At 32.4% G+C, this 23,624-nt stretch overlaps 1 non-coding gene across 1 annotated transcript; it reads left to right on the forward strand.

Annotated features, from left to right (window-relative positions):
- Positions 1-1,776: 1,776 nt before the first annotated feature.
- Positions 1,777-1,849, forward strand: Trnar-ucg. Its single transcript has one exon. It is a non-coding gene; the product is annotated as a tRNA-Arg (tRNA).
- The last annotated feature ends 21,775 nt before the right edge of the window (positions 1,850-23,624 follow it).

The raw sequence follows: 23,624 nt of genomic DNA on the forward strand, positions 1-23,624 counted from the left end.
GTCGTATATCTCTTTCGCTAGTCGCTAGGACGGGACCATTCAGCTGTTATCTGTTATCGGGATAGAGAAGAGGTGAAGAAATTTTTTTATAATAAAAAAAGCGCTGGTGATGTTGCCAAATGCAATAGTTTTTTTTTTGAAAAATACAGAGTAGAATAGTTTGGTTAATGTATTTTATAATAAATATAGTAGGTATAATTTAAACACTTCCAAGAATGTATTTTTTAAGTACATAACAGAATTATAAATCTATATTTATTCATATATAGGGCGAGTCTTAAATAAGCGCATATATTTTTAGGGATGGTATATTTTGATTCTCATGAGGTTTTTTTGCGAAAAAATGTTTTTGAAAAGTTTATATTTTTCGAAAATTTGTTGGGATTTTATTTTAATTTTTAGTTAAAAAAAACTTTATATTTGGGAATATAGCAATATAGATAGTAAAAAATTTAGAGAAACGAAAACAAAGAAAAAATCCAGTAGTTCTCATTATTTAAGAAAAACTATTTTTTTATATTGTACATTTAAAAAGAAAAATAACTCGGCTATTTTGGATTTATCTGAAAAACGGTAAAGAGAAAATATTGTTTTATTTTATCGAGGTCTACCAGCCCTGAAAATATGTGCATTTATTTAAAACTCATCGCGTGTAATCAAACCGTCGAAGAACACTCTACTTCTACTGAAACAGGGAGAAGCGAAACAGAATGATACCAGTACGGTATTAATTTACGTTTTGGAACAGTTTGGAATAGGAACAGGTTTCTTGGAACAGGTCTCTTTTGCAACTGGAACAGGTTGTAGCTGTTATTAAAAGATCGCTGTTCCGGCCATGCCTATGCTAGGCCAACTATTCAGTGAGGTTAATAACATGCTGAACTGCAAAAAAAACGACTGAAATAAGTTGTGCAAGGTTGCTAAAAGATATATAGCTTTCCAAAAAAAAAACATTTCCAGATTCAATATTGAATCAGACTCTAAATTAAAATAATTCTGTAAACTTTGTCAATATGTTGAATCCAGCAAAATTCCAGTAGTTTTCGTGCAATACAAAAAATTTAGCGCATTCACCATTTTGTCTGAATCATTTTTCGTGTCTTTCCAAAACACCATCCCTCTCCCTAGGCACTGAAAATTAACACTGATTCAAATGACAGAGATATTGCTGTTTGTCAGTAGTCTAAAAATGCACAAAACAAAAGAATTAGAACAAAAAGATGAAAAAGTATTTTTGAATTAAAAATATTTTTTAGAAAAGAAAAATTGACGGTTTGGACGGTCATTGTCTATCAAATAAAGTAAAAACATGTTGAGGGTGACAATTAAAATCAAAAGTTATAGTCATTTTTGGTAAAACAGGAAGTGACCAAAAATACAATCCTGATTTATGTCATATGCAGACATACCAAATTTCGTTGTTTTATCGAAAAAAAAAAGATATATAGGTTAGCCACTTTTGAAAACACCCGGTTTTATTAATTTCTACGGTGTTTCTTCCATATGAAAAAAACAAACGCATCATGGATGTCTTGGAGATGAAGTTCACTCTTATTTTGTGCGTAAAATTAGTTGTATGGTAAATGTCGTGGATCGTCATTTCCAAGCCAACTGGACGTCGTTTTTTTTATCTATAGTATTATAAAAAATTTAACCATTAAAAGGTCATCCAAAAAAGCATTAGCCTTTTAATAACGAATGCTAGAAGTACAATTTAAATGTGATTTTCAGCTGGTCTCGTCGGCAAAAGGGTTGCAGGGAGGATTTTAAGGGCGAGACCGTGTGGCCTAATGGATAAGGCGTCGGACTTCGGATCCGAAGATTGCAGGTTCGAGTCCTGTCACGGTCGCTTAATTTTTTATATTATTTCTATATTATTTTATAAAATACCTACTCTGTCTATGCTTATGCAGTATATTTTGAGAATAATATATTAATTTTTATTAAAAATCAGAACGAGTCTTTTAAAAACTACAATCAGATGAAAAAAAAAAGTGATAGTTTTTTTTCATTTTTAGCGCTATTTTTATGATTTTTTTAGCAAATTGTATATAAATATATCAATCTTAATTTGTAAACTCAATATTTTATAAACTTTAGTATTTGGCTTATTATACAAGGCTAATCCGAAGATTTGTTTTTTAAAACACTGTGTGCAACAATTTCGTAAGAAAATTTTCCTAAATAATGAAAACGTTTATGGTTTTCGATTAACTCTTTATTATAAATCAATGTAATATTCCAAATTGTACATATAAATGCGAGTCAGCAATATTACAAGTGAATGGACTAAACCGGTTGGGCGTTTGTCTTCATTATTGCAACCTTATTAATAGTAATTAAAAGTATATGACTTTAAAGAATAATACGATTCTCCCAGTACACAATTATCATTATTTTTTTATGTTATTTTTAAATATAATGAGGTGGGTTTGGTGACTATTGTGCACTATATAAGTATATACCTACTAATATGAACTGGTCAGTATTTTAGACAGATCCGAATTCCATAGAACACGTTTCGAACATGCTTAGCAGGGAATTTGAGGTCGCGAAGTGGGAACCAGGTTCGTTAAACGAACTATGCTGAGTCCTTAAAGAAGAATGGGAAAACATAAAACACATTATGATATTTCCAGTCTCGTTAGCAGTATGAACCGACCTCTACGGGCAGTTATAGCAGCCAAGAGAGGCAATTCAAACTATTAGATTATGTTTTATCAATTTTTATCTATGCTTGTTTATTGTTATTATACAGTTATATTTTCTTTAATATCCTTAATATCTTTAGTTCTGATACTAATGTTTATTAATTAAAACCAAGGTGTATCATTATTCTTTAACGTTTTTTTACTTTAGTATGGGGCTTATAATGTAGCGTGAATATAATATTAGAACAACAGTCACTAAAGACACCTCGTTATATAAAAAAAAATAATATCAAAGAGCAATGGTAATTGAAAAATTTGCAAATTATCGGTGGCAAGTTAACTTTGCCTTAAAAATTAACCAAAGCATGTTTTAACATGAGATAAAAGTAAAAGGCTCAGTTTAGACATGGTCAAAAGCCAAAAAATTATGTTTTTGTACAATTTGCCTACGAAATTATTACACAGGTTGCTTTAAAGCTGGTTAAAAAACAATCCTTCGGTTAACTGAGTTTACGAGTAAAGTTAATATATTTATATCCAGTTTGCTCATAGAATTAACAAAAATAGGGCTAAAAATAAATAAAAATATAACACTTTAAATTTGATGATTTTTTTCCGTTGTGTTTTTTAGCATCTGATATGTCCTCGGATATGTCTAAGAGTAAAGTAATAACAATAAAACAAACTCCACCCAAATACGCCATCTTGGCAAGCTAATACCTACAACCCATTAATCTAATTGATAAGAATCATCAGTCATTTCAGACATCTGTTATACCGCGGACTTCTGTTCAATAGTCAATCAAACCATTACAATAATACCTGACCATTTTTTTTCGGCATCATTTATTAAAGCGAATTACGAAGCCGTTTTTCAAGATATTCACACATTCATTTATCATATCAAAAGCTGTATGTTAATTTATGCTATTGTTAATTTTGTTTTTTTGAGGTTCTTTTCAGAGTAACAATATGCGTTTGTTTGTTTATAATAGCTCACAATAAGTTTTGTTAGATAACAGTTTTTAAGAATGATTTTAAACAAGTAAGGTAAGTAATAAAAAGAAAAAGCATAAAAAGAGAAAGGGGAGATTAATGAATACACACAATAAATTAATTGTGAAAACATTTTAATTTAAACGCTTAGTTATTAGATTTCTAAAACTAGATCAAAAATTTTAGTATTCCATATTTAAGAATTAACTATTTATAAACTGATATTCTCTTAAGTAAATACTTGAGTACCAATTTTTGTTGAAGTTGTTTTAATGTGTTTCCATTTACCCCATGACTATTTTCAATTACCCATCACATTGGGGTAAATAAAAACAGCTTGGTTTTCGCTATGAACAGCAATTGAGGTGACCATGGGGTAAACGAATATTAATAAGCTCATGAATAGGAACTTCGCTCTTTAGTCAGTAACTCAGAAATTTTAGTATTTCTGAAAGCAGTATCTTCAAAGTATCTTCATCTGATTAATCACGATCCTGCTCAAACCACTCAACGTAAGAAGCTCAATTTTGGCATACAGGTTGGTTCTAGGGTGTAGAGGTTTGATAAGAAGGGATTTTTCGAAATTCCAGTTCCAAGAGGGTGAAACCACCCCTCAAATATTACAATATTTTTTATTTAAAAAACGGTCAAGTTTTCGAAAAAACGCTTAAACGCGTATTAATTATTATTATTATTTTGTTTTTTTACATATTTTAAGATTTTTTAAAAATGTATACAGGGTGTTTCGAAAAATCTGGTCATTGATTAATCACGATCCTGCTTAAAACGCTTGACGTAAAAAGCTGATTTTTGGAAGATTCATTCATTCAAGATTCTTCAGATTGACTTTAGGGTGTAGAGGTTCGAAGGAGGGGTTTCTCGAATCTCAAATTCCAAGAGGGTGAAAACGCCCCTCAAATATTACAATATTTGTTATTTAAAAAACGGGTAGTCTTTCGGGAAAACGCTTGGACAAGCATAATTTATTTGGTTTTTAAATCTTACAGGGTGTTCCAAAAAGTTTGGTATTTCTTAACCACGATTGTGCTTAAAGTGCTTGACGTAAAAAGTTTATTTTTGGCAAACGGATTTTTCGAAAGTCAAATTCCAACGAGATGAAACTACCCCCCAAATATTACCAAGTTATATAATAATATTACCATATTGTTTTTTCTCATGCTGACGTAAATGTGAGAAAATTTTATGCAGTTTGTATGTTAATGGAAATTCTTGCTTTGCTTTATCATCACCATTACAAATGATTAATTCGACGCGAACGAAGTCGCTGGTACACGCTAGTTATTTTATAAAATTGACATGAATTCGGACACAAATCATCTACATTATATCATATTTGTGTCTAAAAAGACACAAACTCGTGTTTCGAATAGAAACCATATTTCCAAAATGTTTCGATTTAGCGCTATCTCTGTAGAAATTTCGAACTAGTTACCTGTCAACAACGCCAATCAAAACTTCTGGTTAGGTTAGGTTAAAATAATTAAAACATTTTTATTAACTTATTATAACACAATTAAAACATAAAAACATGTATTTCATTGTAGAAAAAAATAAAAAAAACATTTGCTAGTAGCATTTTTTATGGTATGGGTAGTGGCTGTTATTACATTTATTCCTAAAACAAATCATATCTGTAATGCATATAATAAATTATTATAAAATCACATTAGAAAAATATCTGTATTTGTACTCACTATATGTCCTTTCTTCTGCTTTTTTAATTATAGTACTATAAAAACTTGATGAATGCTTAAATGCAAAAACTGCAGAACAAAATCCAAACGGTAAGGGATTTTATGTTCTCATATTAATTTGACAGAATATCAAATAAATTATGGAAACTTCTCAGGCACAAAACGGGTACGAAATCTGTAAATGTGAGCTACATCTGTTTCTTAAAAGTTTTGAAAAAGTTGTGACACTAAGATCTTTATTGTTATAGCTTATGAAGCGACACCATATTTTGGTAAAATGTTTCGAAACAAAAAGCGATTTATGTTAAGAATTTATATCAAAAATGTGACGAAATGTTCGCCGTGTTTCTCAGCAGAGATTTTGTTACGATTTTGTATCTAAAAATGCTACTTGGGTCAAATTAAAAAAAAAAGATTTTGATAAATAACACCACTATGTGATAGTACAAGAATTTTCATTGTGTCTAAAATATTATTAATAGCTTCTTCTCGATGCCATCCGAGACGAAATTCACCCCATACCCCTGCACCATAATCGGGTTTCTATCGGAGGGAATTTAAATTGATTAAAAAAGGATTACAAACTTAAAAAAATAATTAATCATTAACCCTTAACAAAACGCTGCAAGATTTTTGTCCCGTTCCAACGACAATGGCCTTTAATGGTTCGCGTAGGCCACAATGATACCCGAGAATGTAAACTAACGATCCGTTTCATCGCCTGTCTTACCGATTGGCGAATACGTACACAGTGACGGAACAATGTAAAAAGACAAGAGGGGTGATGCGCACTCTCAACCCTAAAAGAGAAGCGATTTTTTATGGTTGATAGTATCAAAAATAAAACATTAAAATTAACGATTGTATAAAAGTATGTTTTAGAAATTAAAAAAAATAAGTTATAGTCTGAAAACAAGCCTACATATGATTGGAATTATTGAAATACTTTTGTAATTTTCTGTATTGCTTATTATGACGAGACTATTACTTTTATCCTCTGTGACAATTATCGACAAATCGGTTCTCTATCAACGACTTTTACTGGTCCGACTGGGAAATTGAAACATTGAATTTGTCGGAAAAGTTACCATGGTGTTACATTGGGTTGTTTTTCTTTAGAATTTGTTAAATGACCTCTCAGGCTGGCCCATCAATGAGTCAGTCTGCAAGACTGACTTGGTATTATTGGATATATTAATTTTGAGAAACTTCTCAGAAGAACCATTCTGAAGCAAATCGGTTTTAATATTACTTAGTTCAGGATTAAGAGATTTTTGGTCACTGCATATAATGATTGCTCGATGACATATTATTTGAACTATATCTATTTTGGTTGTTTCAGAATGGTTTGACTGAGAATATAAATATTGTCCCTTATATGTGCATTTTCTACATAGAGCACTGCTAATAGCAAAATCGCTTCTGACAAGAAGATGCAGAAATGCTAGACAGAAGTTTTTCTCTCTGTCAATCGTAAAACTGACTGAGTTACTTTGCGAATTGAGATAATTGACAAAGGAATATTCAGTTTACAAAAATATAAAGGTATCTTCAACATATTAATGCCAGGTTTTAGGTTCAACGACTGGGGTACTTATGGCATTAGTATCGAACTATTCTATTTATACTGTTAGTTCCCGGATTTTCATTACAAGAGGAAACATTTTTTATTACTTACTGTTTGAGAAAAATGCATTCTTCATAAAAGTTTTTGCTTGTTCTAAAATGGTTTATCCCGTTTGTACTTTTACAAATTTCCATACCGTTAAAAATTAAAAAAAAATGTGAATATGCAAGGTGAATTTTAAATAAATGCAAATATTTTTAAGGGTAATATATTTCGACCCCAGAAACACATCTAAAAAGTTTTGAAAATTTTATTTTTTTTATTTTTAGTTCTTCTTCTTCTTCTTTTTTTAGAAGGCGTATCGCCTGTTTAGTTCCGGTTTCCTCCTCGTTTAAGCAACTCTTGCGAGGTTGACTGCCAACTGTCTTGCCAACGTTTAGGTGGTCGTCCAGTAGGTCTTCTACCATGGGGTACGTTGTTGCGAATTATTATGGCCATTCTGTCGGGGCCCATTCTATTGACATGCTGGTTCCATTCTCTTCTTTTCTGCCTTATCCATCTGACAACGTCGTTTGTTTGGCACTTTTCTCTTATGTCTACATTTCTCTGTCTGTCCCTCAATGTGTATCCAGTTATCATTCTTAAGGTCTTCATTGCAGTAGTTCGTAGGATTCTTTTTATTACTGATGTTTCAGCTCTGGTTTCCGCACCATATGTCATCACTGATCGTATGCAGGTTTTGTATATTCTTGACTTACATTCTGTACTCAAATGTTTGTTTTTCCAATCTAGATGGAATTTAAGATGTCCTGATATTGCGGCAGCTTTATTGGCTTGTTTCCTTACTTCTTCTTCCAGGAATCCTGAGCTTGTAATTTTGCATCCGAGGTATTCGAATTACATTATCTGATCAATAGTTTTGTTTTTTATTACCAATTTGCACCGTAGAATAGGCTCCTTTGTAATGGTCATGCATTTGGTCTTATTTGTGGAAATTTGCATGTTAAGTTTTTCTGCCTGTCTGTTAAAAGCTTGTAGCATTCTTTGGAGGTCGTCCTCTGACTCTGCAATAAGTACTGCGTCATCGGCATAGCATAATATGTTAACTTTATGCATTCCAATTCGATATCCTAGTCCAGTATTCTTGACGGTTTTTATTACTTGATCCATGATTGTGTTGAATAACAGAGGGCTGAGGCAAATTTTTGAACTCTCGCCTTGGCGAATACCAGTTGTATTTCGAAGATGCTGCGTTAAGGTAAAGTTTGTTCTTATTTGGGTTGTTGTGTTTGTGTTTAAGTCCTTGATAAGTTCTGTGAGTTTTTTTCGAGACATTACTGCTTTCCAAGATGGTGATGATGTCTTTTAGTTGGACTCTATCAAAGGCCTTTGTTAAATCTATAAAACATAGATAGGCTGGAGAGTTATATTCTAAGGATTTTTCAACTAGTTGCCTGAGTATGAATAGTGCATCGGTAGTTGATCGGTTTCTTCGGAATCCTTGTCGTTCCTCGCTTATTGGCACTATTGAGGAGATTTTGTCCGCAATGATTTTAGTCAGAAGTTTTAGCGAGGTGCTCAGTAATTTTATTCCTCTATAGTTTGCTGGGTCTGTTTTATCTCCCTTTTTAAAAGTGGGTATTATTATACTTTGTTTCCATTCTTCCATGGTATTTTTAGTTAAAAAAATAATTTCTTGATAATATGGCGACATAGTTGGTAGATTAAATTTACAAGAAAGAAAATCCAGAAAAGATCCAATGGTTCTCAAAATTGAAACAAAAAAATATTTTTTTTAATTTTCAAAATAAAATAACTCGGTTATTTTGGACTTATTTGAAAAACGGCAGAGAGAAAATATGTTTCTTTTATCGAGATCTACCTACCATTATCTTCATGTATAGTTGTCATGTTATTAAGGTCGTATTAAATTTGATTAAGTGTAAAGTCTGAAATTCTGGTATAAAAATTGTTCCTAGTGTAGAAGAGTTCAAATATAGCATTGTAAGTTTAAAATGTTTTATGAAATATAAATTATGTTTGCCACAATTTATGGTTTTATTCATGTTGATAAAAAAAATATTTGGTTTTTGTTCGTGCGTCAATTCTCAATCAAAAATACGCAAAAATAAAAATTTCTTATTAATACATGGACTGTCCTGACGATTGGAATTGGAAATCAGTTGGAAACTCCAAATTTTTGTTCGGCAAACGGTAGATAGAGTTGTAAACTATTTTTGACTGCTCTGCGAACGAAGCTATTACAATACAAAGGCATATTTACTTTTGGACCATTGAAAAAATTCAACTATATTTTCATATTTTTGTATTTTTCTCGAAAAGGGTATGGATATTTGGAAGTATAAGGAGGATTAGAACATTTTAGAAAATGCAAAAGCCTTTATGAAGAATGCATTTTTTTCTTAGAAAATCAATAATAAAATAAATTCTCTCCTGTAAAGACAATCCAGGTACATACTGTATATTCGCTATCACTGGAGAGATCGAGGAACGCATCGGTAAACCATCATTTTAGGTATAAAAATTATCTTTAACTTGAAAGTAAGAATTATGCAGACAGCACCTCAAGAGCTCCCATAGAAGTATATAAACTCAGTAGTCTAAGTATTTAGGTTAGTCTTCGACTACAATCCCGAGAACTAAGAAACTTGAAATATCCCCATCTGAAAACAATTCTTCTGAACAATTAACTTAACTATCTCCCCCCTTCCTTTAAAATAGTCTTCCCAAAACCTCATAAATAACCCCTTTTTCTTCCTTCCCAATATCAGCAGGAATAATAGCTGACCATACTTCTGCAGCTGGTTCCTCGGAGGTGGACTGTTTCTAGTGGGTAACATTTCGAGTCCCACACTATCAAAGGTTCGTCTCTATGATTGCCTCTCTCGAGATGGTGATGAGAACGTTTATTATTCGCCTATAGAATGTTTTTAAACCACCCCTTACAAGAAAAATTAGATTAGTTCACACTTAATGACGGTCATGATACTTCTGTCCGAAACTCCGTGTAAGTAAAATAAATAAATAAAGGAAAAGTCCGAAATTATTTTAGTCTTAATACTGAATAATTGTCTACCACATTTTCATAGCTCTACGGTATCTATCTGTTTCAGTTTGTGTTCAGAGTTTTGTCTTGGACTTTCAATTTAAATTACAATACGTATTATTTTTTTAACTTAATAGTAACGTTTAGAGTTGTTGCTGTTTATATTAATCATAATACAGAAGTATTTTCCAAATAATATTCGACGATTTTAAATATAAAGCGGAATTTAAAACTCCCGCATCGCACTTTACAATTCGGGATAATCGAAACACTCCCACGGCGGTGTTCGGACAAACCTGTCAAATATGAAAAGCAATTGCATTTAAAATCGCTCGTAGTGGAGAGAAGACGAACGAAAGAAAGAACGGGGATCCCCGAAATCCATTTCCGATATCTGCATTATTTCTGAAGCTCCTTCAACGCCAACTTACATAATGAAAACGGGCGACGCCGTCGACGGCCACAATGGGGCTCCGGTGGCGAGACGTCCCCACAATGGCCCCGCTTGCGTCTGACAGTTTGTGAAAAGGAGCGCGGCTACCGATAACGGTCGCCGCGCTGTTTCGCCGATAGATTTTTCTCGTTCGCCGGTAGGGCCTGCTATCCCGCAGATAAAACCTAATAAAATTAAGCGTCGCCCGATGTATAATGGGATTCGTGGTATCGACAGAACGAAAATTAACATCGACACGTCGAAGGATTGGATTTTAGCAAATATCAGCTTGGTTAGATGTCGCTTTTATACTCTAAACTATCGGTCAAAAATCATACATATTCTTACGTTTTTCGTCGGTTCAGTGTGGATAGAAAGTCTAATTTAATTAAACACAATTTATTTTACACTAAGTAACAAAACAATAACAATAAAACTACTTAAATAACTATTTATAACTTATTTACAACTATTTATCTAAAAAGAATTTATTTTGAATTTAGCGCGGCAATTGTACGCGTCGACCGAATCTGTTTGTTTTCTGTCCTCCTTGTACCGGCTTCGGGTTATATAGCCACAGACAGAGAGCCTAGAATAATCCAGCCTATAGATCATTAGGTGCATAGAGAAGATATAGAATGTTCTCGTATGTATGCTGGCATTCCAGTGGAACTTGATTGTTCTCGAACCTTCGATCGGCTGAGTCACGGCGGTGGCTTTTCTTTAATGCGTTACCAGGTTATATCCCTATATACCTATTATTATAGCGGGTTAGGTTGAGTCCGGCCGGCCGTAGCTCCAGCGCCAGCGTTAGTGTGTCGATCTGCGGAGCGGAAGGTCCTGGGTTCGATCCCCAACCAGTACGGTCCCTTTATTTATTTAAATAAAAATATTTATTTATCTAAATAGAGCGACTAACGAGTCGCCATGCGGCACCCCAAGGAAGGCAATGGCAAACCACCTTGAGTATATTTGCGTTGTACAGCCTCTCAAATAATGCCGTTCGGATTCGGCAATAAACTGTAGGTCCCGTATACTTGTGAAACACTGATGACACACATCACAAGTACATGCGAGAGGTAGCCGACGCTCTATATAGAATATGGCACTGTAAGAAGAAGAAGGTTGAGTCCACACAGGAGGTTAGGTTAGGGTTGGCAGTTAATACTCACTGAGGCTCATCATGAAAAATCATTAAAATATTTTCTACGTATATCGCTTGGTATTAAGACTAGTATATCGCTTCAACCTTGCCGCAAAATTTCTGGTATTTTTGATTTTGTTGAGAAATTATCATATTTAGAGATTTTGCTGCAAGGTTGAAGCGATATACCAGTCTTAATACCAAGCGATCTTCTTTCGATGCGCAGTAGTGAACGCAACGGGTATCGGCAGCCAAACAGGCCGCATGATGTTCCAGAGAGCATAGTAAAATAATAAAGGTGTAAATAAAAAGAAGATGTTTCCTCTTTGAAACGGTAAGTAGTTAAATGACCAGTGAGGCCTCAGTGAGAACCATTTTAACTGTTTTTCGAAAATTCATAGTTTCCGAGATATTTATTTTCAAAGATTTGTCGATTTTCTGGTTCGAGAAAAATCGATTTTTTTATTTATTAACTTTTTCCACTTTTCTCACCTGGTATGATTAGAAGACGTTAATGTAAGAATTCTAAATTCAATTTGACCCCCTTTACAGGTTATGTTGTATTTTAAAAAAAATACCGAAAATGGAAAAATTGTTTTTTATTTTTTTCTTCACCCTGTATATATTTTTTTGGCCAATATCTTTCAAATGAAAATAAGTGAAAAAAGCTCGACTTTGGCCGAGAAATTTTTTTTGGAAATTTTGCTTTTTCAATTTTTTTATAGTATCTACCAAACCCTTCAGTTCTAAGAAACCATTTATGCGCCGTCATGGCCTATTTTGCGTTTCTTAAATTTTCATAAGGACTCGTAGAAAACGATTTAAAATTGAAATTTTGCCAATATCGAAAAACGCAAAAATTTCGGAAACGATAAGTATTCATCGTTGTTTAGCTATTGACTATTTATTGTTTGACCACTTGTTTGACTGGTGAGGCTTCTACGGATAGAGCTAAAGGATTCATATAATCGCCCCATTTAAACTGTGTTTCGGAAAATTCCAAAAAAATTCCCGGCGAAAATCGAGCTTTTTCACTTATTTCGATTTGAAAGATTTTTGGGCGTGGATCGATGCCGAGTTTTTCAAAAGAGTAAATACAGGGTGAGAAAAAAAATAAAAACCGATTTTTTTAATTTTCCGCATTTTTTTAAAATACAACATAACCTAAAAAGGGGGTTAAATTGCATATAGAATTCTTACATTAACGTTTTCTAACCGTACCAGGTGAGAAAAATGGAAAAAGTTAAAAAATAAAATATTCGATTATTTTCAAAGCATATATCCAGAAAATAGACATCTACCAATTTTTAAATTAAACATCTACCATCGAATGAAAATAATCATTTTATATAAAATTAATGTCTGTAACACGCTATAAGAGTATTGTTATATTGTATGGAAAATGTAATTGTAAAATGTGAATGTGGCAATTCAATAAATTAAAATTTGGTTATATCTAGCACTATATTATTTTAATGCTCCTAAAGCAGATTTTTTTTGGGGGTAAATTAAATATTTCGGAAACGATGCATTTTTGAAACACAGTTTAAAAGGGGCGAATATAGAGTTCCAATAGCTCTATCCGTAAAGGCCTTATTGGTTGTTTATCTACTTACCTAGATAAAACATCTTTTTTTATTTAGACCTTTATTTCTTTTTTGGGCTGGTATAATTTAATGTAGAGACCAAAATGCCTAAATTTTCGAAGTGACTTCCATGCTTAATTTCAACGTTAACACCTTAAAAATTATTTAGAATAATTAAAAAGGTCCTCTTCTAAAAAACACGGATTTTTGTATCGGACTATTATTACCAGCAATGACGTCACTCTGGCATATTTATACGGATACATAAAGCTGACAATGTGACTTTTATTTCATCTGATTTCATCTTTCATTTAAATCATATCTAAATTACGTCAAAGTCATTACTCAATTTAGTTTTAAGTATTTAAAATTCTTGTATAATGTTTAGAGAAATATTTATTGCTACTATTCTTGTTACATTCACTTTAAAACGATGTTTATCAGCAAATTGTACGTGTTCACAAGAAACAATAAATTCAACAGAAGAAGCAATGCCGCCAATTACACGTCCATCAAATTTAACCGAAGAGGCAGACACAGCTGGAACATGTGGTTTAAAATCAACGGGGAAAGAATTTTGCCCTCCGGAAAAGAAACCCACCGAAAAACAGACTAATTGTATTCCTTTCCCCGATGATCCAACAGAACCACCGGAAAATGAAGTTATTTTCAGTACTAGGAAAGAACCTACTGCTCAAAGTTACTGCAAAATGTGTGGCTTGAAATTAACTTCTGATGGAAGTGCCGTAACAGTTCAATGTAGCCAATGCTCTGAAATTATAGGAAACAAAAGGAAATAAAAAGAAAAAGTAATTAGAGGTGAAATAAAGTTCAATGTATTAAAGTAAATGAATGCGCCAACCATTCATTTCGAATTAAAATAATTGATAATCATTTTATATAAAATTCATGTCTGTAATTTGCTGTAACAGCTTTGTTGTTATATTGTACGGAGAATGTAATAATTGTAAAATGTGAATGTAAGCAATTCAATAAATTAAAATTTGGTTATGTCTAGTACTATACAAGGTGGAGTCTCTCATACTAAGCAGAGGCTCCAAGGAGAGCGACAGTTTGTATTGAATTGAAATTTTGTGAGCATATGTAGGTTAATTCAGAGCACTTTTTAAAATTATACTAGTTCTACAGGGTACCCTTAAAAAAAGTTACTCATCAAAGTTGTGTTTTTTGTAATGGAACACCCTATTGTGTATATTAATTGATTTCTATATTCTTGGATAAAAATAATGGTGAGTTTTACTAGGGAAGTATATAACTGAAATGTAAGATTTTTGACTTATTTGAAATTTTCTAAAAATAAAGAACAATTTTGAAATTTCAATAAAGGTTACCTAAATTTGAATTTAACCGGTATAGCCTAATATGTATTTAAAATTACTATTGTACTTTAAATCAAATTAAAACTTGACGCAAAAAATTATACAGGGTGAGGCAAAATTAATGTTGAACATTGGTCACCTTTAAAAGCAAGTTATTCCTTTAGTTTAAATGGAATACCCAGTATATTTTTCCGATATTCAATGGGGAATTCATGTCTCTTCACAATACTATTAAGGTTGCCTAGCATCAACTATTATCAGAAAACAACTCGCTGCAGTATAATGTAATCAGTTTTCGGCATCCGCAAGCATTTCCATATTTTTTACCATTTCAAAATATCATAATATAACAAAAACCAAATCAATGTTTTCATAATTTGCCTGTGTATGATAGTTCGAATTTAATCAGGTTAGTTAAAGGTTCTAAATATATACCATCTCTTAATATTTTAATATAATAATATAACGACCATAAATTATAACTAAATTAGACGTTACAAAGATATACAGTGTGTCCCCAGAATCTTTTTACAAGAGGAAACACTTTTTTATTATTAACATTTTGAGAAAAATATATTCTTCGTTAAAATTTTTGCTCGTTTTAAAATAGTTAACCCCGTTTATGATTTTCCAAACTCCCACACATTGTAAAAAAATCAATGTCCTTAAATCAAAAAGCGTTCCTATGGTAATATAACTTCGATTTCATTCTTTGGTAGATGGTTATTATTTATTTTGGTATTAACGTCATAATTATTTTTTGCTATTGTTAAAGTATCACATTTTCCGATAACTATTATAACCCTTTCCGTAGCACTGGATTAAATAAATTTTGTGCTTCTTTAACACGGACAGAATAGAGATAGATAGATTAGATAATAAAATCAATGGCGCCATTGATTTTAGAATGTTTTCATGCAGCCAAAGAGAGAGATGTTTGTTATTGTAATTCAAAAGAAAATTACAATTTCTGCCAAATGTTCGATGTCGTCTGTCAAAATCTTCCTTGACGTATTGGACAGACTTTAGTAAGTTATATTGAATATATGTCAAATGTCAACTCTGTTAAAAGTCAAAACAGCTCATCTTGAATGTGATAAACTTAGCAGAAGAGATCTTATGACCATTGTAAATAATGTAAGAAAAAGAAAAAACGGAAAAGAAAAAAAAGTCGACATATATAAAAAGAGTTTAATTTTGGTTTGCAACCATAAATAAGCACTATATTATTAAATACAAGTAATATTTTACTCATATTAAAACCACGTCAGCTTTTCAATTGTGTTCTTATATCTAGATCCCTTGTCATATATATATGAAAACTAAAATTAAAAAGTCCCTTTCAATACCCGCCGAATTGAAATATATATACCGAATGGAAATTTCAGATTTTATTCACGTCAATGTCTGTATCGCGTTTCCTGCAAACTTGCCACGACAAAAAAGAGATACGCGAAACGTAACAAAAAAAGCAAACTCAATTTTTCGATTCAATCAGTCGCAAAATACACAAAGCCCGTTCTTGATTAGACGGACATACTTACGGGGGTAGGGAGAGCGCGCGGGACGCGGCAGGGGCGGCGGAGGGAAAATGGCAACCGTGCCGAACGGAAACCCATTGTGAACGCACAGATTCGAAATTTTAATCAAGAGAGCACCTCTTCTGCCTGATGTGCGGAATTAAACGTCAGCGGCATCGAACGTCCCGATGGACCGACCGTAGTGGCGTCGTAGTTTTTTCTTTATTTTGAACGGTCCGTCGGCTGACAGGTAAAATTCGGCCTTTCATACGCGGGCAAATTGTGATGCAGGCGACGTGTCTGGTTTTTGTTCCAGCAGTTAGGATGGGTTTGAGACCGGGGCAGAATTTAAAACCGATTCGTTTTGTTATTTTTAATAACGTCCTATTTAATAGTTCATTTCTAAGAGTGTGTAACTAACAAAAAATAAAAAAATCAATGAGTTTCGCTCGAATAAAATCGCCTATCAGTTTTTCGGAAGGGAAATTGTAAATATGCCGCAAGAATTGTAATAGATAAAAACTTGTTTGATTTCTATATTGGGCAATTTCTTATTCTCTCAAAAAACTCTTTTACTTTCTCTAACTACGAGATTCTATCTTGTTGTTATCTTTTTGTGTATTATAATTTTTTTTCCTATCTTTTTCCCCTTTTCATATTTTTCAACGCTTTTTTATGGTGGTTAAGAATTATTCTATTAAAAGGTCATATTTTTATACCTTTCAGCTTATTTAGGTCATTCTGTGGAATTCATCCAGTTTTAATTTCATAAACATATCCATTCTCTTCTTCACCATTATACAGGGTGAGTCTTAAATAAGTGCAAATATTTTCAGGGGTTGTATATTTCGTCTATGAGGTTTTTTTCGTTAAAAACAGATGTTGAAAATCGTGCATTTTCTTTTAAATGTCCTGTATATTTTTCGAAAACTTTTTAGAACTGCCAGGTCACCGCAAAATTTTCCCAGATCTTATCGAGATCTACCAGCCCTGAAAATATTTACACTTATTTAAAAGCCTGTATAATTACTTAATACAACCCTCTATTTCAAGTTACAGTTCTACAAACTATATACATGTAACATTTAATTTACTTTAAAATCTGCTGATGTTGCGCACACTAAAATATTCATTAAGATACTAAGAGATATATTTAGAACCTTAACCTAACCAGACAAAATTCGACATATCATATACAGGCAAATTATGATAATGTCGATATACCTGATTTATGGTATGTTTTTTTAAGTTGTATAAATGAGTGCGGAAATGCTTACTGATACAGAAAAAGTGACTTGTATTAAACTGCAGCGTGTTCATAACCTTAATTTTTACAAGTGCTTTATAGCTAGGATCATAGACGCTGCGGTTAGTGTTTTTTAATATCGTTTTTTAAAATCGAGTGTTCCGTTTCATTTCTCCAACAGTGTATAAAGTTTGTTTCCTCCTTATTGTATTCCTAGATAAAAAAGGATTATAATTATTATCTAGTACGCTTTGATGTAGCATAATTTTTTTTAAATATTTTCACTAATCAATACTTTTTTTGATATATTATTTACATTCTTACTGCTCTTATAATCATAGTATGTTAAAACTCCCCGTCGACACAAATGTCAAATTAAATGTTTAGGCCTATGGTTTAGGTTTTTTTTGACAACACAAACAGTTTTGAGATATATTTTAATGCAAATTGATTTAGATATCGATAATAAAGAAAAAATAATTTTTAGATGCTCCCTCAAATCGCACCTGAATAATAAACAATGATCATATAATTAATTACTTTTTTATGTATAATGAGTGAAGAAAGAATTATTTTTTATTTGAATCTACCCCTGAATTTACCTAAAATGAGGAAAAAGCTTAAATAACAGTAATGTTGGACATCAAGTTTAGTAACGAATTTTTCCCTGACAGGAATGGCTTGATAAGCTCCAGAATAAAAGCTGTAGAATAAAACGAACATTTCCACTTGCTTCCAAAGCCCCAATAAATATTTTTAAGCGTATTTACCGTTGCCATTTCAACGTTAGACGAAGAGCTACAACTAATAATTTAAAACAGAAGTCATCTAAAAATATGTTAAGCTTTAATCCGTATGTTACAATGTTTCTGTATGTTGTAGCTGTACCAAACCAAACCAAAGCAAACTCTGACTCCTCGCTTCATAGGCGGAACCTCTACGCGCTGCGCTATGGAGACTCTCTCGGTTTATATTCAATACTGGAATTTAAAGAAATAATAAAAAATATAGAATCTTCTTTCAATGCGCAGTAGGGAACGCAGCGTTCACCGGCAGCCAGACGGGCCGCATGCTGTTTCAGAGAGCTTAGTAAACGATATATTAAATAGCCAGCTTTCTTAAAATACTTGTTTTCCCGACGTTGTTAGCTCTCATACTATTATGTAGCGAAACCATATTTGGGTAAAATGTTTCGAAACAAAAAGCGATTTGTGTTACAAAACATATGTATCAAAAATGTGACGAAACTGCCCCGCAATGTTTCTCAGCAGAGATTTTATTTCGATTTTGTGTCTAAAAATGCTACTGGAGAAGGTATCCTCCGGACACGGAAAAGGCAGAAGAAGAATATACGACCAGCAAGATGAAACAGTATATGACATAAAGAATCACAGTTAGAATAGCATGATCCAAATTATTTTAAACATTTCTTAATTGTAGGTTTAAGATTTCACAAATCTTACTCAAATAGTTAGCCATTTTAGACAGTCCTCTTTGTGCTTGATTTATTTCGAACCGCTTATTCGAAACATATCGATGCTTTTCCGCCAATATTCAAACCTCCTCCACCTCGCCTTGTTGTTCGGCGAACAACAACCAGTCCCATTTTCTCTTCTCTATTCAACCGTTCCCCCTGTTCGAACACTATTAATTAAAACCATCTGTACAGTAACGCGCGGCAAAGCGATCTCAAGAAAACAAACACATGCAAAATAACGTTTGAATAGGAACCTGATCTGTGATGGAAAATTACGGGGGATGAAAGGGAGAGGATTCGAGGCGGGTTTCTTTCGATATTTGACGCCTCACCCTCTGGTTTAATCGAAAACTCTTAACCCTTGAACGGGGGAGTGTTGATGAATAGGGGATTCTGTTGTGGGGGACGAATAGAAAGGTAATAATACTGGGTTTTTTAGTTTAGATTTTTTTTTATTTTAATGGTATTTAATTACTGCATCATCATTTACCAGGAGAAATAAAAAATGTACTAGTTAGGAATAAAAAATAAAAAAGGTACTAGTTTGAGATAAATGTCCACAATACTATTAAATATAATTGGACAGAGGTGGAAATTTTGCAAGTTTCTTATATCATCGCTTTCAAATTCTCTACGATTTCCTAGCAAAAAATAATCTCTGAATAAAAAATTTTGTTCTAATCTCATAGAGTTGAGATTCTCATACTCTTAAATTCAAGAAAATATTTTTATCCGTGCATCCATGAATAATTTGTTTTTTTTGTTGGCTAATTGAAATTCCATCATTAATGGAATGTAAAAAACTTGGGACTGACTCTATTCTAAATTTGGTTTGGTCTGGTTTGATTGATATGAATTGAAATGTAAAGTAAACAAATTGATGCTTTTGACTTTTATTTCGATTTTCGCGTTTCATTTTTCTTAATTTAATTTAAACAGGGTGAGTCTTAAATAAGTGCAAATATTTTCAGGATGGTAGGTCTCTTTCAAATAAATCCAAAATAACAGTTATTTTACTTAAGAGTAAATTAACTTTGAAAGTTATAGATATAAGAGTTACTTGATTTTTTTTCAAATTTCCAAAAAAAATATATTTTTGCTTAAAATTTGAGCAACTGGATCTTTTCTGGATTTTCTTTCTTGTAAATTTAATCTACTACCTACATATGTTGTCATATCATCAAGAAATTGTGTTTTTCAACTAAAAAAATTTTCAAAAATTTTTTCAAAAGATTTCATTCCGGTACTAACTGTAACATTATTTTTGCTTCCAGTACTTTCCATTATCAAGTCCGGTAAAAGTAAAGGTGTCGAGATTAGCTTACATGACTAAATGGACATAATAATTTTTTAAATAGTCTAGTAGTTTACTATAAAAAATAATATGTGATATTTTAAATAGTCTTGGAAAATTTGATATTCTTGAACCTCGTTTCTAAATATTCTAAAAATTTAGATTTTCTTGCGATTTAGGTTTGGGAAAACGCTGATTGATAATAAGCTTTCATAAGTTTTCATTTGGTTTTTCATTATCTTTATTTGGTTTAAAAAACCAAACGTTTCGTCTAACATTATAGTCTTTATCAGTATTGTGTCGACCCTGCTGGCAAGCGAAACCTTGGGTCGGCGTTTACATGTATAGGAGTGATCCCTATAGGCAATCTAGAAGGTCGGAGAGAGCAAAAATACGAAGTATTTATTACATAACCACTTAATCTGATGCTAGATTCCAAGCGCTTGGGAAAATACTTGCTTTCTGTCTTTATTCAGTACATCTTATTTTGGTAAGTGTATTGACCGTACTCTTCGTACACACGAAAATCGACACCCAAGACCAGAAACTCCAGCCCTAGTATACAAAGTACAATTTCAATTCATTTGTCATAAAAATCTACGTTTTTTTTGAGAGAAAAAGAAAACATTTATACAAATCACGAATACATAGTTTACATACAAAAAAAACCTTAAGAAATTTAGTGTGACAATGTGTATGTTATAGAAACAATAATCCTTTACAAAACATATTTTTTTCATACTTATTTACCCGCTATTGAAAGTTAAAAACAAAATCTTACAACACTTACCATATCAAAAAAATAGTGTCGAATATAATCCAAAAAATTGCATATCAAAAATATTCACACCACATACCACATAATGTTTACATCCATTAATAAACTAATATAAACTTTGTGTTTTACACAAAATGATCCTTTTTCCAACCTTTACACAATGTGATCCTTTTTCGCTTAGGACTACAGGTTTTCGCTTAGACTCTCTCACCTCTCTCACCATGACAATAATCAACTTCCCAACAATTTTTAAATAATGTAATACTTCCTCATGATGAAAATCTTTTCGTTACCACATAAAAGACAAACGATATGTTGGCTTATTTTCAGATTAGTTACTTGGATCCTCATATTCATTCAAAGACAATGAACATGAAGATTATTTACCACAATGATCATAAACTAAAAACCTAATAAACAATTTTATATCGAATATTAGTGTTCTTACCTATTATTGTCCAAATCCATGTTAATAGATAATTAATATATTAGGTTTTTTATATTTTATTTTTAAATATTTTTTTAGATCTCCTGGTTTTAGTAATTATTAAATTAAACGAACTAAAAAAATCTGAAATAAATAACAATTCTCAATCATAACACTATAAAATAATCAAAATAAAGCATATCTCCAGTCAATTTTCTCCCGGCACCGAATATCATCCGATTACTTATTTGATCTGATTGGACGGTTGGTTACGTATTTTACAGTATCCTATGTTTGTGACGCCTGGCGACCTTGACGTGATACTTTGGCCATTCAAGGCCGTATCGCGGCCTTGAACTTTAGTCACATCACGCTTAAAGAAGTTTCACTTCAGAAAATCTTTATTTCCAAGGTTTAACAAAAAAAATTCGGTGAATTTGCTCTATCTCGATTTGTATTCCAAATTACAACCAATAAAATTACAACCAAACCAAACCAAACCCGAAAAGATATAATCTTTCTAATTAGGACAAAAAATAATATGGTTTTGGAAAAAATGTTTAAATGATGTCATATTCCTCAATTTTTTCGTTTTCAAAAGACATCTTTAGACACCCAGCCGGAGATGTGATAATTTTTGAGTTAAAATTTTTAATACCAATCACTTTAAATCAATTAACCATGCTTGGATCAGGATTTGAATCACCCGCCTTCATGTTTATCTCTAAATTATGTTCTTTCTGAGTAAAATATAAAAATATGTGATAGCGGAAATTAGTTTTGATAGCGTCATATTTGCTGATTTTAAAAAGCTTCAGACAAGACTATATAAAAGCAAATATATCTTGAATGACTACGATAAATTTTGCATTTCTATTCTCTATTATCCTAAAGACTAATTTGAACCAACCTGTTGATATGTAAATCGCGTTTGTCTGCATTAATTTGAATATAAATTACTACAAATACACTATTCTCCGGTATAAAAGTAAAGGTGACAACATTACCTAATATAACTGAATAGTGTTTATTTTTAGCCGACCATACCAACAGGTATGGTAGGCTATTAAGATCGGCAAAAAAAAGTTTTTTTAATTTCACTCAAAATGAGTTATTTGGGTCATAAATGACCTAAATACAAAATATTTTCATGGTCTGTCTGTCCGTCTGTAACACGATAACTCAAAAACTGCTAAACAGATTTTAACCAAATTTGGCACAAAAATACTGTGGCACCCGAGAATTTGGCCATTAGTTTTTGGTGGGGGTGGGGCTGGGGGGTTGGTAAGGGGGTATGGGAGGGGATTAAAAAATTTAAAAAATCGTAACTCCAAAATTACAGTAGCTAGCGAAACGCGGTTTTAAAATTAAGATTAGGAATAATATTTGCAACAAAATTTGTAATAACATTAAAATCAGTCAGTCGCATCAAAGTCGCAGTTTTCGAGATATTAACATATTTTAGTATGGGCGGCTATACGTGCCTCCCGGCGCCAATTTTTTTAAATAGAATCTAGAATAGTTTACTATAAAAAATATTATGTAACTAATAATATATATAAAAATATCTTAAATAGCTAGTTGCCTTGTAAAGCTATCATCCTCCCGATATATAATAAAATCCACAATTCTACCTTCTTCAACAACCAATTCCATTTTTCCCCGACGTTTCAATATCCATTTGGATGGTTCGTCTTGGCACGCTCATAAAGCGGCTTCTGAAGGAAATTCATTACCACCACAGCATTATTTATTATTCGTCATTGAGACCTACCAATACGGCAAATAATTCCGACGGCGCACAGCCGTCACTCGTTTGCATGATGAATTTTCGGCGAGAATCGCACGAATAATGCGATTCCTTCGCCATGAAAGGTGGAAATAAATTGATTTCGCGCTCCCCGTGACATATTAATGCACATATTAAGATTCGTGACGGTTCCGGGGCTACGATTGAGATCCGGAAACTCATTACTTTTACTCCGGGCGTGGGCATAATGGCGGCATGATGAATTGGCTCCGGCTCGTTCGGTGACATTAATAAGTAGATCGCGAGATATCCATCCGTTTTCCGCGCACTGAGAATGAGGAATCCCGAGGCCTTTCAACGACTGAATCGGGATGAGTGCTAGTTTGAGGTGAATTTCAACTATTTCGTGGCGGATGTGTGGTATGACCGGAAAATAATTTGCATTCGTATTCTCATTATGTAGGAAGAATAGTTTTTCGGGAAGTTGTTTAGTGAAATTATTTTTTCGTGAGAATTATTTTATGAAATTGCTGTGGTTTTTGCTCTGGTATTTTAACAATTTTGGAACCTGTTGTTGTTCAGCAAAATAAATACAATTTCTTTGTTTTGAACTATACAGAGTGAATCTTAAAT

This window comes from Sitophilus oryzae, unplaced genomic scaffold (assembly GCF_002938485.1).
Source record: "Sitophilus oryzae breed Bouriz unplaced genomic scaffold, Soryzae_2.0 scaffold_2026_pilon_pilon, whole genome shotgun sequence".
Classification (NCBI taxonomy): Eukaryota; Metazoa; Arthropoda; class Insecta; order Coleoptera; family Curculionidae; genus Sitophilus; species Sitophilus oryzae.